A 13,022-nucleotide genomic window follows, 5' to 3' on the forward strand; every position below is an offset into this window, starting at 1 on the left:
GAAGTCCTAGCCTTAGCAGTCAGACAGCAAAAAGACATTAAAGGCATTCAAATTGGCAAAGAAGAAGTCAAAATCTCCCTCTTCTCAGATGACATGATACTCTACCTAGAACACCCAAAAGCCTCCCCCCAAAGATTGCTAGAACTCATACAGCAATATGGTAGCGTTGCAATATAAAAACTCAATATCCAGAAATCAATGGCATTTCTATACACTGACAATGAGACTGAGGAAAGAGAAATTAAGGAGTCAATTTCATTTACAGTTGCACCAAAATCAAAAGATACCTAGGAATAAACCTAACCAAGGAGGTAAATGATCTATACCCTAAAAACAATAGAACACTTCTGAAAGAAATTGAGGAAGACACAAAGAGATGGAAAAATATTCCATGCTCATGGATTGGCAGAATTAATATTGTGAAAATGTCAATGTTATCCAGGCAATATACACGTTTAATGCAATCCCTATCAAAATACCATGGACTTTCTTCTGAGGGTTAAAACAAATTATTTTAAGATTTGTGTGGAATCAGAAAAGACCCCGAAAGCCAGGGGAATTTTAAAAAGAAAACCATATCTGGGGGCATCACAATGTCAGATTTCAGGTTGTACTACAAAGCTGTGGTCATCAAGACAGTGTGGTACTGGCACAAAAACAGACACATAGATCAATGGAAGAGAATAGAGAACCCAGAAGTGGACCTTGAACTTTATGGTCAACTAATATTCGATAAAGGAGGAAAGACTATCCATTGGAAGAAAGTCTCTTCAATAGATGGTGCTGGGAAAATTGGACATCCACCTTCAGAAGAATGAAACTAGACCACTCTCTTTCACCATAAACAAAGATAAACTCAAAATGGATGAAAGATCTAAATGTGAGATAAGAATCCATCAAAATCCTAGAGGAGAACACAAGCAACACCCGTTTTAAACTTGGACACAGCAACTTCTTGCAAGGTACATGCATGAAGGCAAAAGAAACAAAAGCAAAAATGAACTATTGTGACTTCATCAACATAAGAAGCTTTTGCACAGCAAAGGATACAGTCAACAAAACTAAAAGACAACCTACAGCATGGGAGAAGATATATGCAAAAGACGTTTCAGATAAAGGGCTAGTTTCCAAGATCTATAAAGAACTTCTTAAAATCAGCACCAAAGAGACAAACAATCCAATCATGAAATGGGCAAAAGACATGAAGAGAAATCTCACAGAGGAAGACACTAACATGGCAACATGCAATGAAAACATGCTCTGCATCACTTGCCCTTAGGGATATACAAATCAAAACCACAATGAGATACCACCTCACACCAGTGAGAATGGGGAAAATTAACAAGGCAGGAAACCACAAATGTTGGAGAGGATGCGGAGAAAAGGGAACCCTCTTACACTGCTGGTGGGAATGTGAACTGGTGCAGTCACTCTGGAAAACTGTGTGGAGGTTCCACAAAGTGTTAAAAATAGACCTGCCCGATGACTCAGCAATTGCACTATTGGGGATTTACCCCAAAGATTCAGATGCAATGAAATGCCGGGACACCTGCACCCCAATGTTTATAGCAGAATGTACACAATAGCCAAACAGTGTCAGGAGCCTTGGTGTCCATCGAAAGATGAATGGATAAAGAAGATGTGGTTTATGTATACAATGGAATATTATTCAACCATTAGAAACGACAAATACCCAACATTTGTTTCAACGTGGATGGAATTGGAGGCTATTATGCTGAGTGAAGTAAGTCAATTGGAGAAGGACAGTGTATGTTCTCATTCCTTTGGGGAATATAAATAATAGTGAAAGGGAATATAAGGGCATGGAGAAGAAACGTTTGGGAAATATCAGAAAGGGAGAGGGATCATAAAGACTCCTAACTCTGGAAAAAGAACTAGCGGTGCTGGAAGGGGAGGAGGGCGGGGGTTGGGGGTGAATGGGCGACGGGCACTGAGGGGGACACTTGACGGGATGAGCACTGCGTGTTATTCTGTATGTTGGTCAATTGAGCACCAATAAAAAATAAATTTATTTTAAAAAAAAAGATCAAACAACTGCATATTTATGCTGCCAACATGGGAGTACCGAAATATAGAAACCAATTAACAACAAACGTACAGGAACACACTGATAATAATACAATGACTGGGGATTTTAACACCCACTTATGGCAATGGACCGATCGTCTATGCAGAAAATCAACAGGGGAACAATAGGCTTGACACACTGGACCAAAGTGACTCAACAGATATAGTCTGAATATTTCTTCCTAAAGCAGAATACACATTCCTTTCAAGTGCACATGGGACATTCTCCAGAGTCGATTATATCATGGACCACAAATCAGCCCTCAACAGGTACAACAGATACATGAAGGATGGTATCACACCATGTATATTTTTGGACGACGACGCTATGAAACTTGAAGTCGACAGTAAGAAAAAATTTGGACAGACCAAATATTTGTGGAGATTATGATCATCCTACCAGAGAAGGAATGGAGTAACCAGGAAATTAAAGAGGAAATTTAAAACATGTTTCTTCAAACCTCTAGGATGTAGCAAAGACAGTCCTTAGAGGGAAGTAGATAGCAATACAGGCCTACCTCAAGAAGCAAGAAGTCTCCAATACACAACCCAACACTACACCTAAAGGAGCTGGAAAAGGAATAGGGAACAAATCCTAAAGCCTCCTTAAGAAGGAAAAAATAAAGATGATAGCAGAAATAATCAATACAGAAACAACAAAACAGTGGAATGGAATAATGAAACTAAGAACTGGTTCTTCAAAATATCTAAGAAAATGGATCAAGCCCTAGCCAGCCTTATCAACAAGAAAACAGAAAAGAACTAAATAAATAAAATCACAAATGAGAGAAGAGAGATCACAATCAACACCAGAAAATAAGACAATTATAAGGGAATACTATAAAAGATATACGCTAACAACCTGAGAGACCAGGAAGAATTGGAGAGATCCCTAGAAATGTGCAAACGAGCAAAACTGATAGAGGAAGAAATAGAAAATGTGACTAGACCCATAACTAGCAAAGGAATTTAATCAGCAAGGCACCTGGGTGCCTCAGTGGTTGAGCATCTGCTTTGGCTCAGATCATGATCCCGGGGTCCTGGGGAATCATGTCCCACATCAGGCTCCCTGCGTGGAGCCTCATTTTCCCCCTGCCTATACGCCTGCCTCTCTGTGTCTTGCATGAATACATAAATAAAATATTTAAAAAAGAAAAAAGATAAAAAGATGAGAAAGGACCCAAATAAAATCACAAATGAGAAAAGAGAAATAACAACCAAAACTAGAGAAATAAAACGTTTATAAGAGAACATTATGAAAAATTATATGCTAGCAACCTAGAAGGAAGAAATAGATCAATTCCTGGAAATATATAACACAGCAAAAATGAAAAAGGAAGAAATAAGAAACTAGAACAGACAGATAACCAGCAACGAAATTGAATCAGCAATCAGGAATCTCCCAACAGGAGATGCTTAGATCAATAGAATAGAATGGAATTCCAAAACAAGATACAAACCTGTAACTCTATGATCCATTAATCGACAAGGCAAGAAGGAATATCCAATGGCACAAAGACAGTCTCTTCAACAAACCCTAACACTGACCCCAGGATAAGAACAAATGGTGTTGGGAAAACCAGGCAGCCACATGCAGAAGAATGAAACTGGACCACTTTCTTACACAATATATATAAAAAATAAATTCAAAATGGATGAAAGACCTAAATGTGAGACCTGAAACCATAAAAAGAAGAAAAGATAGGCAGCAACGTCTTTGACGTTGGCCATTGGATCTTCTTTCTAGATATGCCTCTGAGGTGAGGGAAACAAAAGCAAAAATACACTTGGGACTTCATCAAATTCAAAAGCTTCTGCAAAATGAAAGAAACAACCAACGCTAAAAGGCAACATACAAAATGAAAGGAGATATTTGTAAATAACACATCCAATAAACAGTTAGTATGCAAAATACGCAAAGCGTATCTCAACCTCCTAAACACAAATTATCCAACTGCAGATGGGCAGAAGACATGAATGGACTTTGTCTCTGACAAGACATCCAGATGGCCACCAGACATCGAAAGACACTCAGCGTCACCCATCATCAGGGAAATGCAAATGAAAACCACAATAAGATGTCACCTGACAGCCGACAGAATGGCTAAAATTAACAACAGAAGAAACAACAGGTGTTGCTGAGGCTATAGAGAAGAGGGAGCCCCCTTACACTCCTGGTGGGCATGCGAACAGTTGCAGCCACTGTGAAAAACACTGTGGAGGGTCCTTGAGACGTTAAAAATAGGGGATCCCTGGGTGGTGCAGCGGTTTGGCACCTGCCTTGGGCCCATGTCGCGATCCTGGAGACCTGGGATCGAATCCCACGTCGGACTAACAGTGCACGGAGCCTGCTTCTCCCTCTGTCTGTGTCTCTGCCTCTCTCTCTGTGACTATCATAAAAAAAAATTTAAAAAGAAGTTAAAAATAGCGCTATGCTACGATTCCCAAATTGCAGAGCTAGGTATTTACCCCGATGATACAAAAGTCTTTTAGTAGATTCCAAGTAGGACACGCAGACCAGTGTTTGTAGCAGCGTTATCAACAAGAGCCAAACTGTGGATACAGCCCAGATGTCCATCGACTGATGAATGGCCAGAGACGATGTGGTAAATATACCCACTGCGACATCACTCGGTCATCAGAAGCGATGAAATGAAGCCATTTACAATGACGTGGGAGAAGTGGAAAGGACTTATGCTTAATGAACTCAGTCAGTCAGAGAAAGATACGAAATACCATACAATTGCATTCACATGTGAATTTTAAGAAACCAGACAAACTGGCAAAGGGGCACAGGGGGGGATGAGAGAAGCAAACAAATAAACACACTCTTAACCACAGAGAATCAACTAATAAATACCAGAGGAAGGTGAGGGAGATGGGGAATCAGGGGATGGGGATAGTAGAGGGCACCTGTGGCCAGTACCAGGCATTGTAACCAAGAGTAGAATCACTATGTGGTAAACCTGAAACTATATCATACGTGTATACAAACAGGAATTCAAGTAAAACTTTAAAATAATAATTGGTAGTATTGATGAAACATGTACGCACTAGAGATAAAATCAGAAAGGCAACTGAAAATCCAAATAAAGAGTCTTTAGAGCCACAAATCCCCTCCTAGCTCAGCTCGGGAGAAGCCTGCCATGTCTATTCTGACACCATCCGAAGCCTGGATTTTGATTCTCTGGGGAGGCCACTGACTTGGTGGAGTCAGGCTATCTTTGAACCCAAAACCTAAATAGAGTGCGTAAAACTAAACGGCCCAAGATGCTAGGAGTCCCAGTGCAGGCACATGTCAAGTCCCAAACTCTAACCATACACAGACATAACCCTAACCCTACACTTAAGCCTAATGTTAACCTAAACCTTAAACAAGACCCATCACTAATAGAAAAACAAACACATTCACTGAACCTTCCTGCCAACCCTCACCCTAACTCCTAAATGCAGGTGCACCTAAACTTAGGTTTCCTTAACCCTGACCCCTACATTAAATCTAACACGAACCCTAACCTCTAACCCTATCCTTAAAATAAGGTATTCAAATCCTATTCCTAACCTTAACCTGTACCCTAACCCTAACCCTCTAATACTAATCCTATCTCATACCACAAACTGTACACTAACCCATACCCTAAAACCAAACCCTAACCCACTCCCTAACCCTATATCTTGCCCTTTTCCAAAACCGTACCCTGACCCTGACCTGACCCTAACCCTAAACCCTAACCAAACACTAACACTAACCCTAGCCCTAACCCCTATCCTAATCCTAACCCTCGCCCTAACCCTAAACCTAGCCCTGACTTTAACTCTAACCCTTAACTCTAACCCCTAACTCTAACCCCTAACCATAACTCACACCCTAACCCCTAACCCTAACTGCAAACCTAAGCCCAACCCTAACTCTAACCATAACCCTATCCCCAACTCCTAACCTCCTGCCCTCATCCCTAGAGCCTAAACCCTAACCCTAACACTAAATCCTGTCCCTTACCCTAAACACCATCCTAACTCTTAACACTGACCAATACCCTTATGCCTCACCTAACCTCTAATTCGTAACCATAAGCATAATCACTAACCCCTAACATCTAACCTAAGGCTAACCACCAACTTCCTCCCCTCCCCTAACCCTAACATTCATTCTACCCTTTCACTTACACTGTGGTTCTGAGGAGTCCCTTCTGATATGGACGTGGCCCCCAATGGCTCCTCCAGATTCCTCCAAGGGGTCCTGAGGAAGCCGGGCTCCTGTGAGTGTGGACGTGGCCCCACATGTTCCTGAATCATAGTCAGCGGGTCCTGAGGACGCCGGGTCTCCTGTCACTGTGGACTATGCCTCACATTCTCTGGAAGCCTCACAGCAGGTCCTCAGGAGGCCGGGGGCTCCTGTCACCCTGGACATGGCCCCACGTCCCCCAGAAAACTCACCGCAGGTCCTGAGGAGGCTGTGGGCTCCTGTCAGCATACACACAGCCCCTTATGTCCCGAAGCCAAAGTGCAGGTCCTGAGGAAGCAGGGTACCTGTCAGCATTGACGTGGTCCCACATTTTCCTCAAGCCTCACCATAAGACCTGAGGAGGCTGGGGGCTCCTGTCAGCATGGACGTGGCCTCAAATCTTCCCAAAACTTCACAGTGGGTCCTGAGGAGGCTGGAGACTCCTGTCACTGTGGGTGCGGCACCCACAGTTTTCTTAGGCCTCACCACAGGCCCTGACAAAGCTGGGGTCTTCTGTCCACATGGACGCATCCACATATTTCCCCAAGTCTACACCAGGGGTCCTGAGGAAGTCAGCGTCCTGTTGTGTCCATGTGGCCCCAAGTCGTCCTGAAGCGTAGCCGAGGGTTCGAGGAGGCTGGGGCTCCTGCAACCATGAATGCGGCCCCTCAGTTGAGCTTCCAGAAGCCTCAACTTATGTCCTGAGGGACCCGGGAGCTCCTGCCAGAGTGAATGCATCGTCATATCTTCCTGAAGCCTCCCCACAGTTCCTGAGGCTGCTCAGGGGCTCCTGTCAGGGTGGATGCGGGCCTATATCTTCCTAAAGCCTCAACGGGGGTCCTGAGGAGACCGCGGTTCCTGTCAGCATGAATGTGGCCCAATTTCCCCCTGAAGACTCCCCGCGGGTCCTGAGGAGGCTGCAGCTCATCAGCATAGATGCCTCCCCATGCCTTCTGCAGGCCTCCCCAGCACAGGCTGGCTCCTGTTAGTGCAGACAGAGGAGGCCTACATCACATGCATGCCCCATGAGAGGGGCCTGGGCTCAGGCGCCCCCTGCGGGATGCTCTGGTGCTACAGGAGACTGTGCAGGAGGCAGCAGGTGCTCTATGGGCCGCACCTGCCTCCTTTCAGGCTCCAGCTGGGGCCTGTTAGCTTCGGAAACATCTCACTGAAAAGGAGCCCAACACCTGGCTTCCCAGAAATACTTAACGACAAGGAATTGGAGCCCACAGGACGTGAAATGAAATGTGGACCAGGGGATCCCTGGGTGGCACAGCGGTTTAGCGCCTGCCTTTGGCCCAGGGCGTGATCCTGGAGACCCGGGATCGAATCCCACGTCGGGCTCCCTGTGCATGGAGCCTGCTTCTCCCTCTGCCTGTGTCTCTGCCTCTCTCTATCTCTCACTGTGTGCCTATCATAAATTAAAAAAAAAAAATTAAAAAAAAAAAAAAAGAAATGTGGACCAGACTTTTACCATGTCCTGCAAAACTCACTCAACCCTCTTCCACTGTGGGCGGGACCGCGGGTTGGTGCAGCCACCCTGGAAACTGTGGAGGCCCCTCAGGAAGTTACAAATAGAGCCGCCCTGAGACCAGCAGGTGAACGGCCTGGAGCTCACTCCGAAGATACAGATGCAGTGAGACATGGGACACCTGCACCCCAATGTCCACAGCAGCTGGGTCCACAGTAGCCACACTGTGGGAGGAGCCTCGGTGCCCTCTGCCAGATGATGGATAAAGAGGATGGGAGATAGATGATGGTCATAGAAAGAGGAATGGTACTCAGCTATCAAAGAGAAGGAAATCTTTCCATTTGCAATAATGTGGATAGAACTAAAGGGATCATGTTAAGTGAAGTAAGTCACTTGGGAAAGAGAATGACCGTGTGATTACATTCATAGGTGTAATTAAAGAAGCAAAGCAGATGAACAACTGTGAAGGGAAGGAAAAACAAATAAGATGAAAACAGATGCAGGAAATACAGAGCCTTAATGATAGGAAACAAACTGAGGGTAGCTGGAGGGGGCAGATAACAGGGGACAGGCATGAAGGAGGGCACGTGATGTCTCGAGCACTGCTGTTATCTCCAACTGATGAATCCCTGAATTCTTCCTCTGAAAGTATAATACACTATACATTAGTTAATTGGGTTTAAATTAAGTTAAAAAAATCAGTTCTTTCAGAGCACATTTCCTTCTGGACTCTCTATTTTGCTCATTCAGCTTATGCCGGGACCACCCCCCGTGGGTCTGGTTTGTCTACGTAGGCTCCACGCCTCATCCTTGGCCCAGCATAGGGCTAGAACTCACGACCCCTGAGATCAGGACCGGAGGTGAGGTCAGGAGTCGGATGCTTAACCGACGGAGCCAGCCGGGGGCCTGAGAACCACACTGCTTTATCTCTGTGACATCTTTTGAAATAGGAAAGTGCTGCGTCCCACTCTGTCATGCTTCTCCAATACTGATTTGCTGTCCGGGGTCATTTGTTGGGGGGGTTGGATGTTATGGGTTTTTTTTTCCTATTTCTAACATCTGCCACCATGATTTTGATAGGAATGACATTGAAACTGAGGGTGGCTTCAGGAACTGTGGACATTTTCACAAGATGAGGCTCCCACCCCACAAGCCCAGGACGGCCTCTCAGAGCCTGGTTTGGCTCAGTGCACAAGTCTTGTGGTCCTTTGTTTCAGTCTCATTATTTATTCTCCTTGATGCTCCTGAGAAGGGCGTCACATCCTTCATTTCCTTCCTGAGTGCTCATTGTCAGGACACAGCAAGGCTACTCTGCTCTGTAGGGTCAGTTTGTGTCCCGTGACTTTTGAACTCACTCCTTAATTCTAACAGGATTTGGTGGAGGCTCTCAGGTTTCTCGTTTCTAGTACCTCTTTTTCAGCATATAGGGACAGTGTGACGTCCCCCTTCCAAGTGTGGAACCTTTGCTGTTTACAGCTTAATGTCCTAGAAAGCCCCACAATTGAATCAAAACTGAGCCTAGGCCAAGGGCAGGAAGCCCATATTAGAATGAGAACAGGGCTCAATTCCCTTGAAGGCCCCATATCAAAATGTAAACAGAACTTGAGGAATTGCTTCTGCCCTTCTGGAGGTCCCCGAGACCAGCCCTTAAAACTAAGCTAAAACCCACCTCAGGGTCCAAGTCCCTGCTCTGCTGTGTCGGGTATACTTGGATACAAGATCGAGCTTGTAAATAATTCCTCGTGTGTTTGCATCGGAATCGGCTTCTTGGTGGTTTCGCATATTCGCAATCTTGGGCACAACAGTCTGAGGTAAAAAACAAAACCAAAAGAAACTCGGACGCACGCAGAGTGAAAGCAGGGTTCTGAGAGAAGCGGCAGAGACCCTGGGGATTGGCGGCTCCTTTGGTTCCTCCAGCCTGCAGATGGGGGGCGGAATCCTCAGCCCCAGAGCCAGAGGACCCAGTGTCCCCACCCGCATCCCCCCCATCAGCGCCAAGTCTCAGGGAGCAGCACAGCGCCGACGCTGGAGCCCAGAGATGCTGACGCCCACCCTGTCTCTGATCCCTGCAGGTGCATATCCCAGGCAGATGTGCTCCTGACAATCTGCACCACATTCCATCCCCAGACCCCACACAGACCACTCGCTTCCACCAAGTTGTCAGACCACAGAGGCTGCAGAGCTTCAGCTCTGCCTGGAAAGTATGGTCTAGCTTCCTTTGTACTTTGTGCTTTATTTTCATTTATTTTCTTTGATTCTTTTATATTAATTGCCTTATTTTAATTTTTATGTATGTACCTTATAAATTTCTTATTTTTACTTTCGTAGTATTTTAATTGTTTCTTTTTTTAAATTTTTTCAATTTATTTATGATAATCACAAAAAGAAAGAGAGAGAGAGAGAGAGAGAGGTAGAGACACAGGCAGAGGGAGAAGCAGGCTCCAGGCACTGGGAGCCCGATGTGGGATTTGATCCAAAGCCTACAGGATCATGCCCTGGGCCAAAGGCAGGCACTAAACCGCTGCACCACCAGAGATCACGTTAATTGTTTCTATTTTGGGAGTTAGAATCTTTTAACAAGCAGGCCAAAATAATCTGGTTTTTTTTGGGGGGGGGAAGGGCAGTTGTTATTGTTTTTCTTGAATTTCTTTTTCTTCCTTCTTTCTTTTCTGGAAAAAAATAATGAGATGGAGAAATTCACCTCCATAAAATAACATGAGGTTCTAATCACAGCCAGGAAGTTCATCAATACACATATATGATATCTAACTACAGTTTAAAACAATGATTATAAAGATAGCAGCTTGGCTGGATAAAGAGCACAGAAGAAAACTAGAGAAACGTTTACTGTAGAAATAAAAGAACGAAAATCTATTCAGGCCAATGTTAAAAATGCTATAACTGAGATGCAGTCCCAAGTGGAAACCTTAAAAACAAGAAAGGTTATGGACCACAGAGATAGACGTAGGGAAGTCAGCCACTTATTAAAACAGTAACATTCATACCATAGGAGACTCAGAAGATGAAGAGAGAGAAAAGGTGGGACTTGCTTAGACAGTAGAAACGACAAATTCCCACCATTTAGTTCAACGTGGATGGAACTGGAAGGTATTATGCTGAGTGAAGTAAGTCAATCGGAGGACAAACATTGTATGTTCTCATTCATTTGGGGAATATAGATAATAGTGAAAGGGAATATAAGGGAACAGAGAAGAAATGAATGGGAAATATCAGAAAGGGAGACAGAACATAAAGACTCCTAACTCAGGGACATGAACTAGGGGTGATGGAAGGGCAGGATGGCGGGCGGTGGGGGTGAATGGGTTATGGGCACTGAGGGGGGCACTTGACAGGATGAGCAGTGGGTGTTATTCTGTATGTTGGCAAATTGACACCAATAAAATATAAAATTATTATTAAAAATAAAGGAAGAAAGAAGAAAGAAAAGAAAGAAAGAAAGAAAGAAAGAAAGAAAGAAAGAAAGAAAGAAAGAAAGAAAGAAAGAAAGAGTGGCACCTGTGTGGCTCTGTCAGTTAAGCTTCTCCCTTAGGCTCAGATCATGATCCAGGTCCCAAGGCACGCTCCCTGTTTTGCAGGGAACCTGCTTCTCCCTCTCCCTCTGCCCCTCTCGTTCATGCTTTATCTCTCCTCTCTCTCTCAAATAAATAGAAAACATCTTTGAAAAAGAAACAAACAAACCCACAAGGAAGAGAAATCGCCCATGTAGAAGAATTTCAAACAATTTGTGAAGACATTCCAGCCTCAAGTTCATGAGCATAGCTTCCCACTCTTAAGTGTGGAACACACATAGTAACTTCCTTCTACAAAATATAATATGAAAAACTTAAAATATTGATAATATAATAATAATAATAATTAATAATAATAATAATCCGTTTACTACGGAGAAAGGTGACAAACACTACCTCAGCAAGATGATCAGATCGATACCAAGACTGATAAATCATGTTGATAGTATCTATCCTTTATATGATATAATGAAAATGGCAGTATATCTCTGTATATAATCCACAACAAGAGTTCAGTCATGAGATAAACAACAGACATGTCCCAGCTGAGGGAAAATTTACAAAATACTCTACTTCTCAAAGTGTTCCAGTTCAACAACAAAAAGGAAAGGCTGAAAGACTGTCACAATCCAGAGGAGCCTAAGGAAACATGAGGACAAATAGAATGTGATATGAGGGATGGAAACTTAGCAAAAACTAAGGAAATCTGTATAAAGTATGGTCTTTGTTTTCGTTTTTGTTTTTGTTTTTTGTTTTTTGTTTTTGGTCTTTGTTTAAAGTGAATTTTTTAATATTGATTCATTAGCTAATATTTGTACCATACTAATATAAGATATCAATAATTGGAGAAATTGAGCGCAAGTGCATGCGAATGCTCTGTACTATCTTCTCAATTTCCCTATAAATCTTTGCTTTTTCCTAATAAATAAGATTTATTTTGAAAATTGACTTAAATGAATGAGGCTCCAAATGTGAAGACATTTTTAGAATAGTTGAATTAACTTTTGCCTTATTCTTAAAGAGTTCCTTTGATGGAAACAAAGTAAGAATTTTATATCAGAAGGAAAGAAAAACACTTATGAACACGTACAATGCCTCCTCAACCTGAAAAGCAGGAACGGATAATAGAAAAAATCAGATAAAAATACTTCTATTATAATAGACACCATATTGTAAGTGCTTTTAAAATTAGCAACGCATAACATTTATTTCCTTGTCATTTGTCTTCCAAAGATTTCAAAGTGTTTCAGTGTCAGTTGAAACAGGGGAAGAATCTCAGGGAAGAATCCTTCACATAATAATAGGACCATTGGTAATAATGTCTCTCAGTTCATTCCAAATCCATAAAGATGCATTTCCTGATGAGTGACTGAACTGTGAAGAAAGAGATGAGAAACCCTCAACCCTCTGAATTACTTGTGTCAGAATATTTTCACCATAGTACCACGGATAGTAAAGTATCCTTATTAACAGGAAATACGTCTCAGATTGGAATCTGAGCAATCAGATGGGCAGAGAAAAATTGCTTTGACTCGCTCTTCATCTTTTAAAGACAAAAGGAGAGCTTCTCTATGTACAAAGTCAGTTGTCAAGATAGCCTTAGGGAATAAGAGTCTGCAGCATGGATTCCCGCTGCGCAGCTGGGAAGCCCGTGCCCCAGGTCTTCCTGAACCCAAACCCCTGGGCCTGTCCCCCAACAGACGCTGCC

This window comes from Canis lupus, chromosome 16 (genome assembly GCF_048164855.1).
Source record: "Canis lupus baileyi chromosome 16, mCanLup2.hap1, whole genome shotgun sequence".
Classification (NCBI taxonomy): domain Eukaryota; kingdom Metazoa; phylum Chordata; class Mammalia; order Carnivora; family Canidae; genus Canis; species Canis lupus.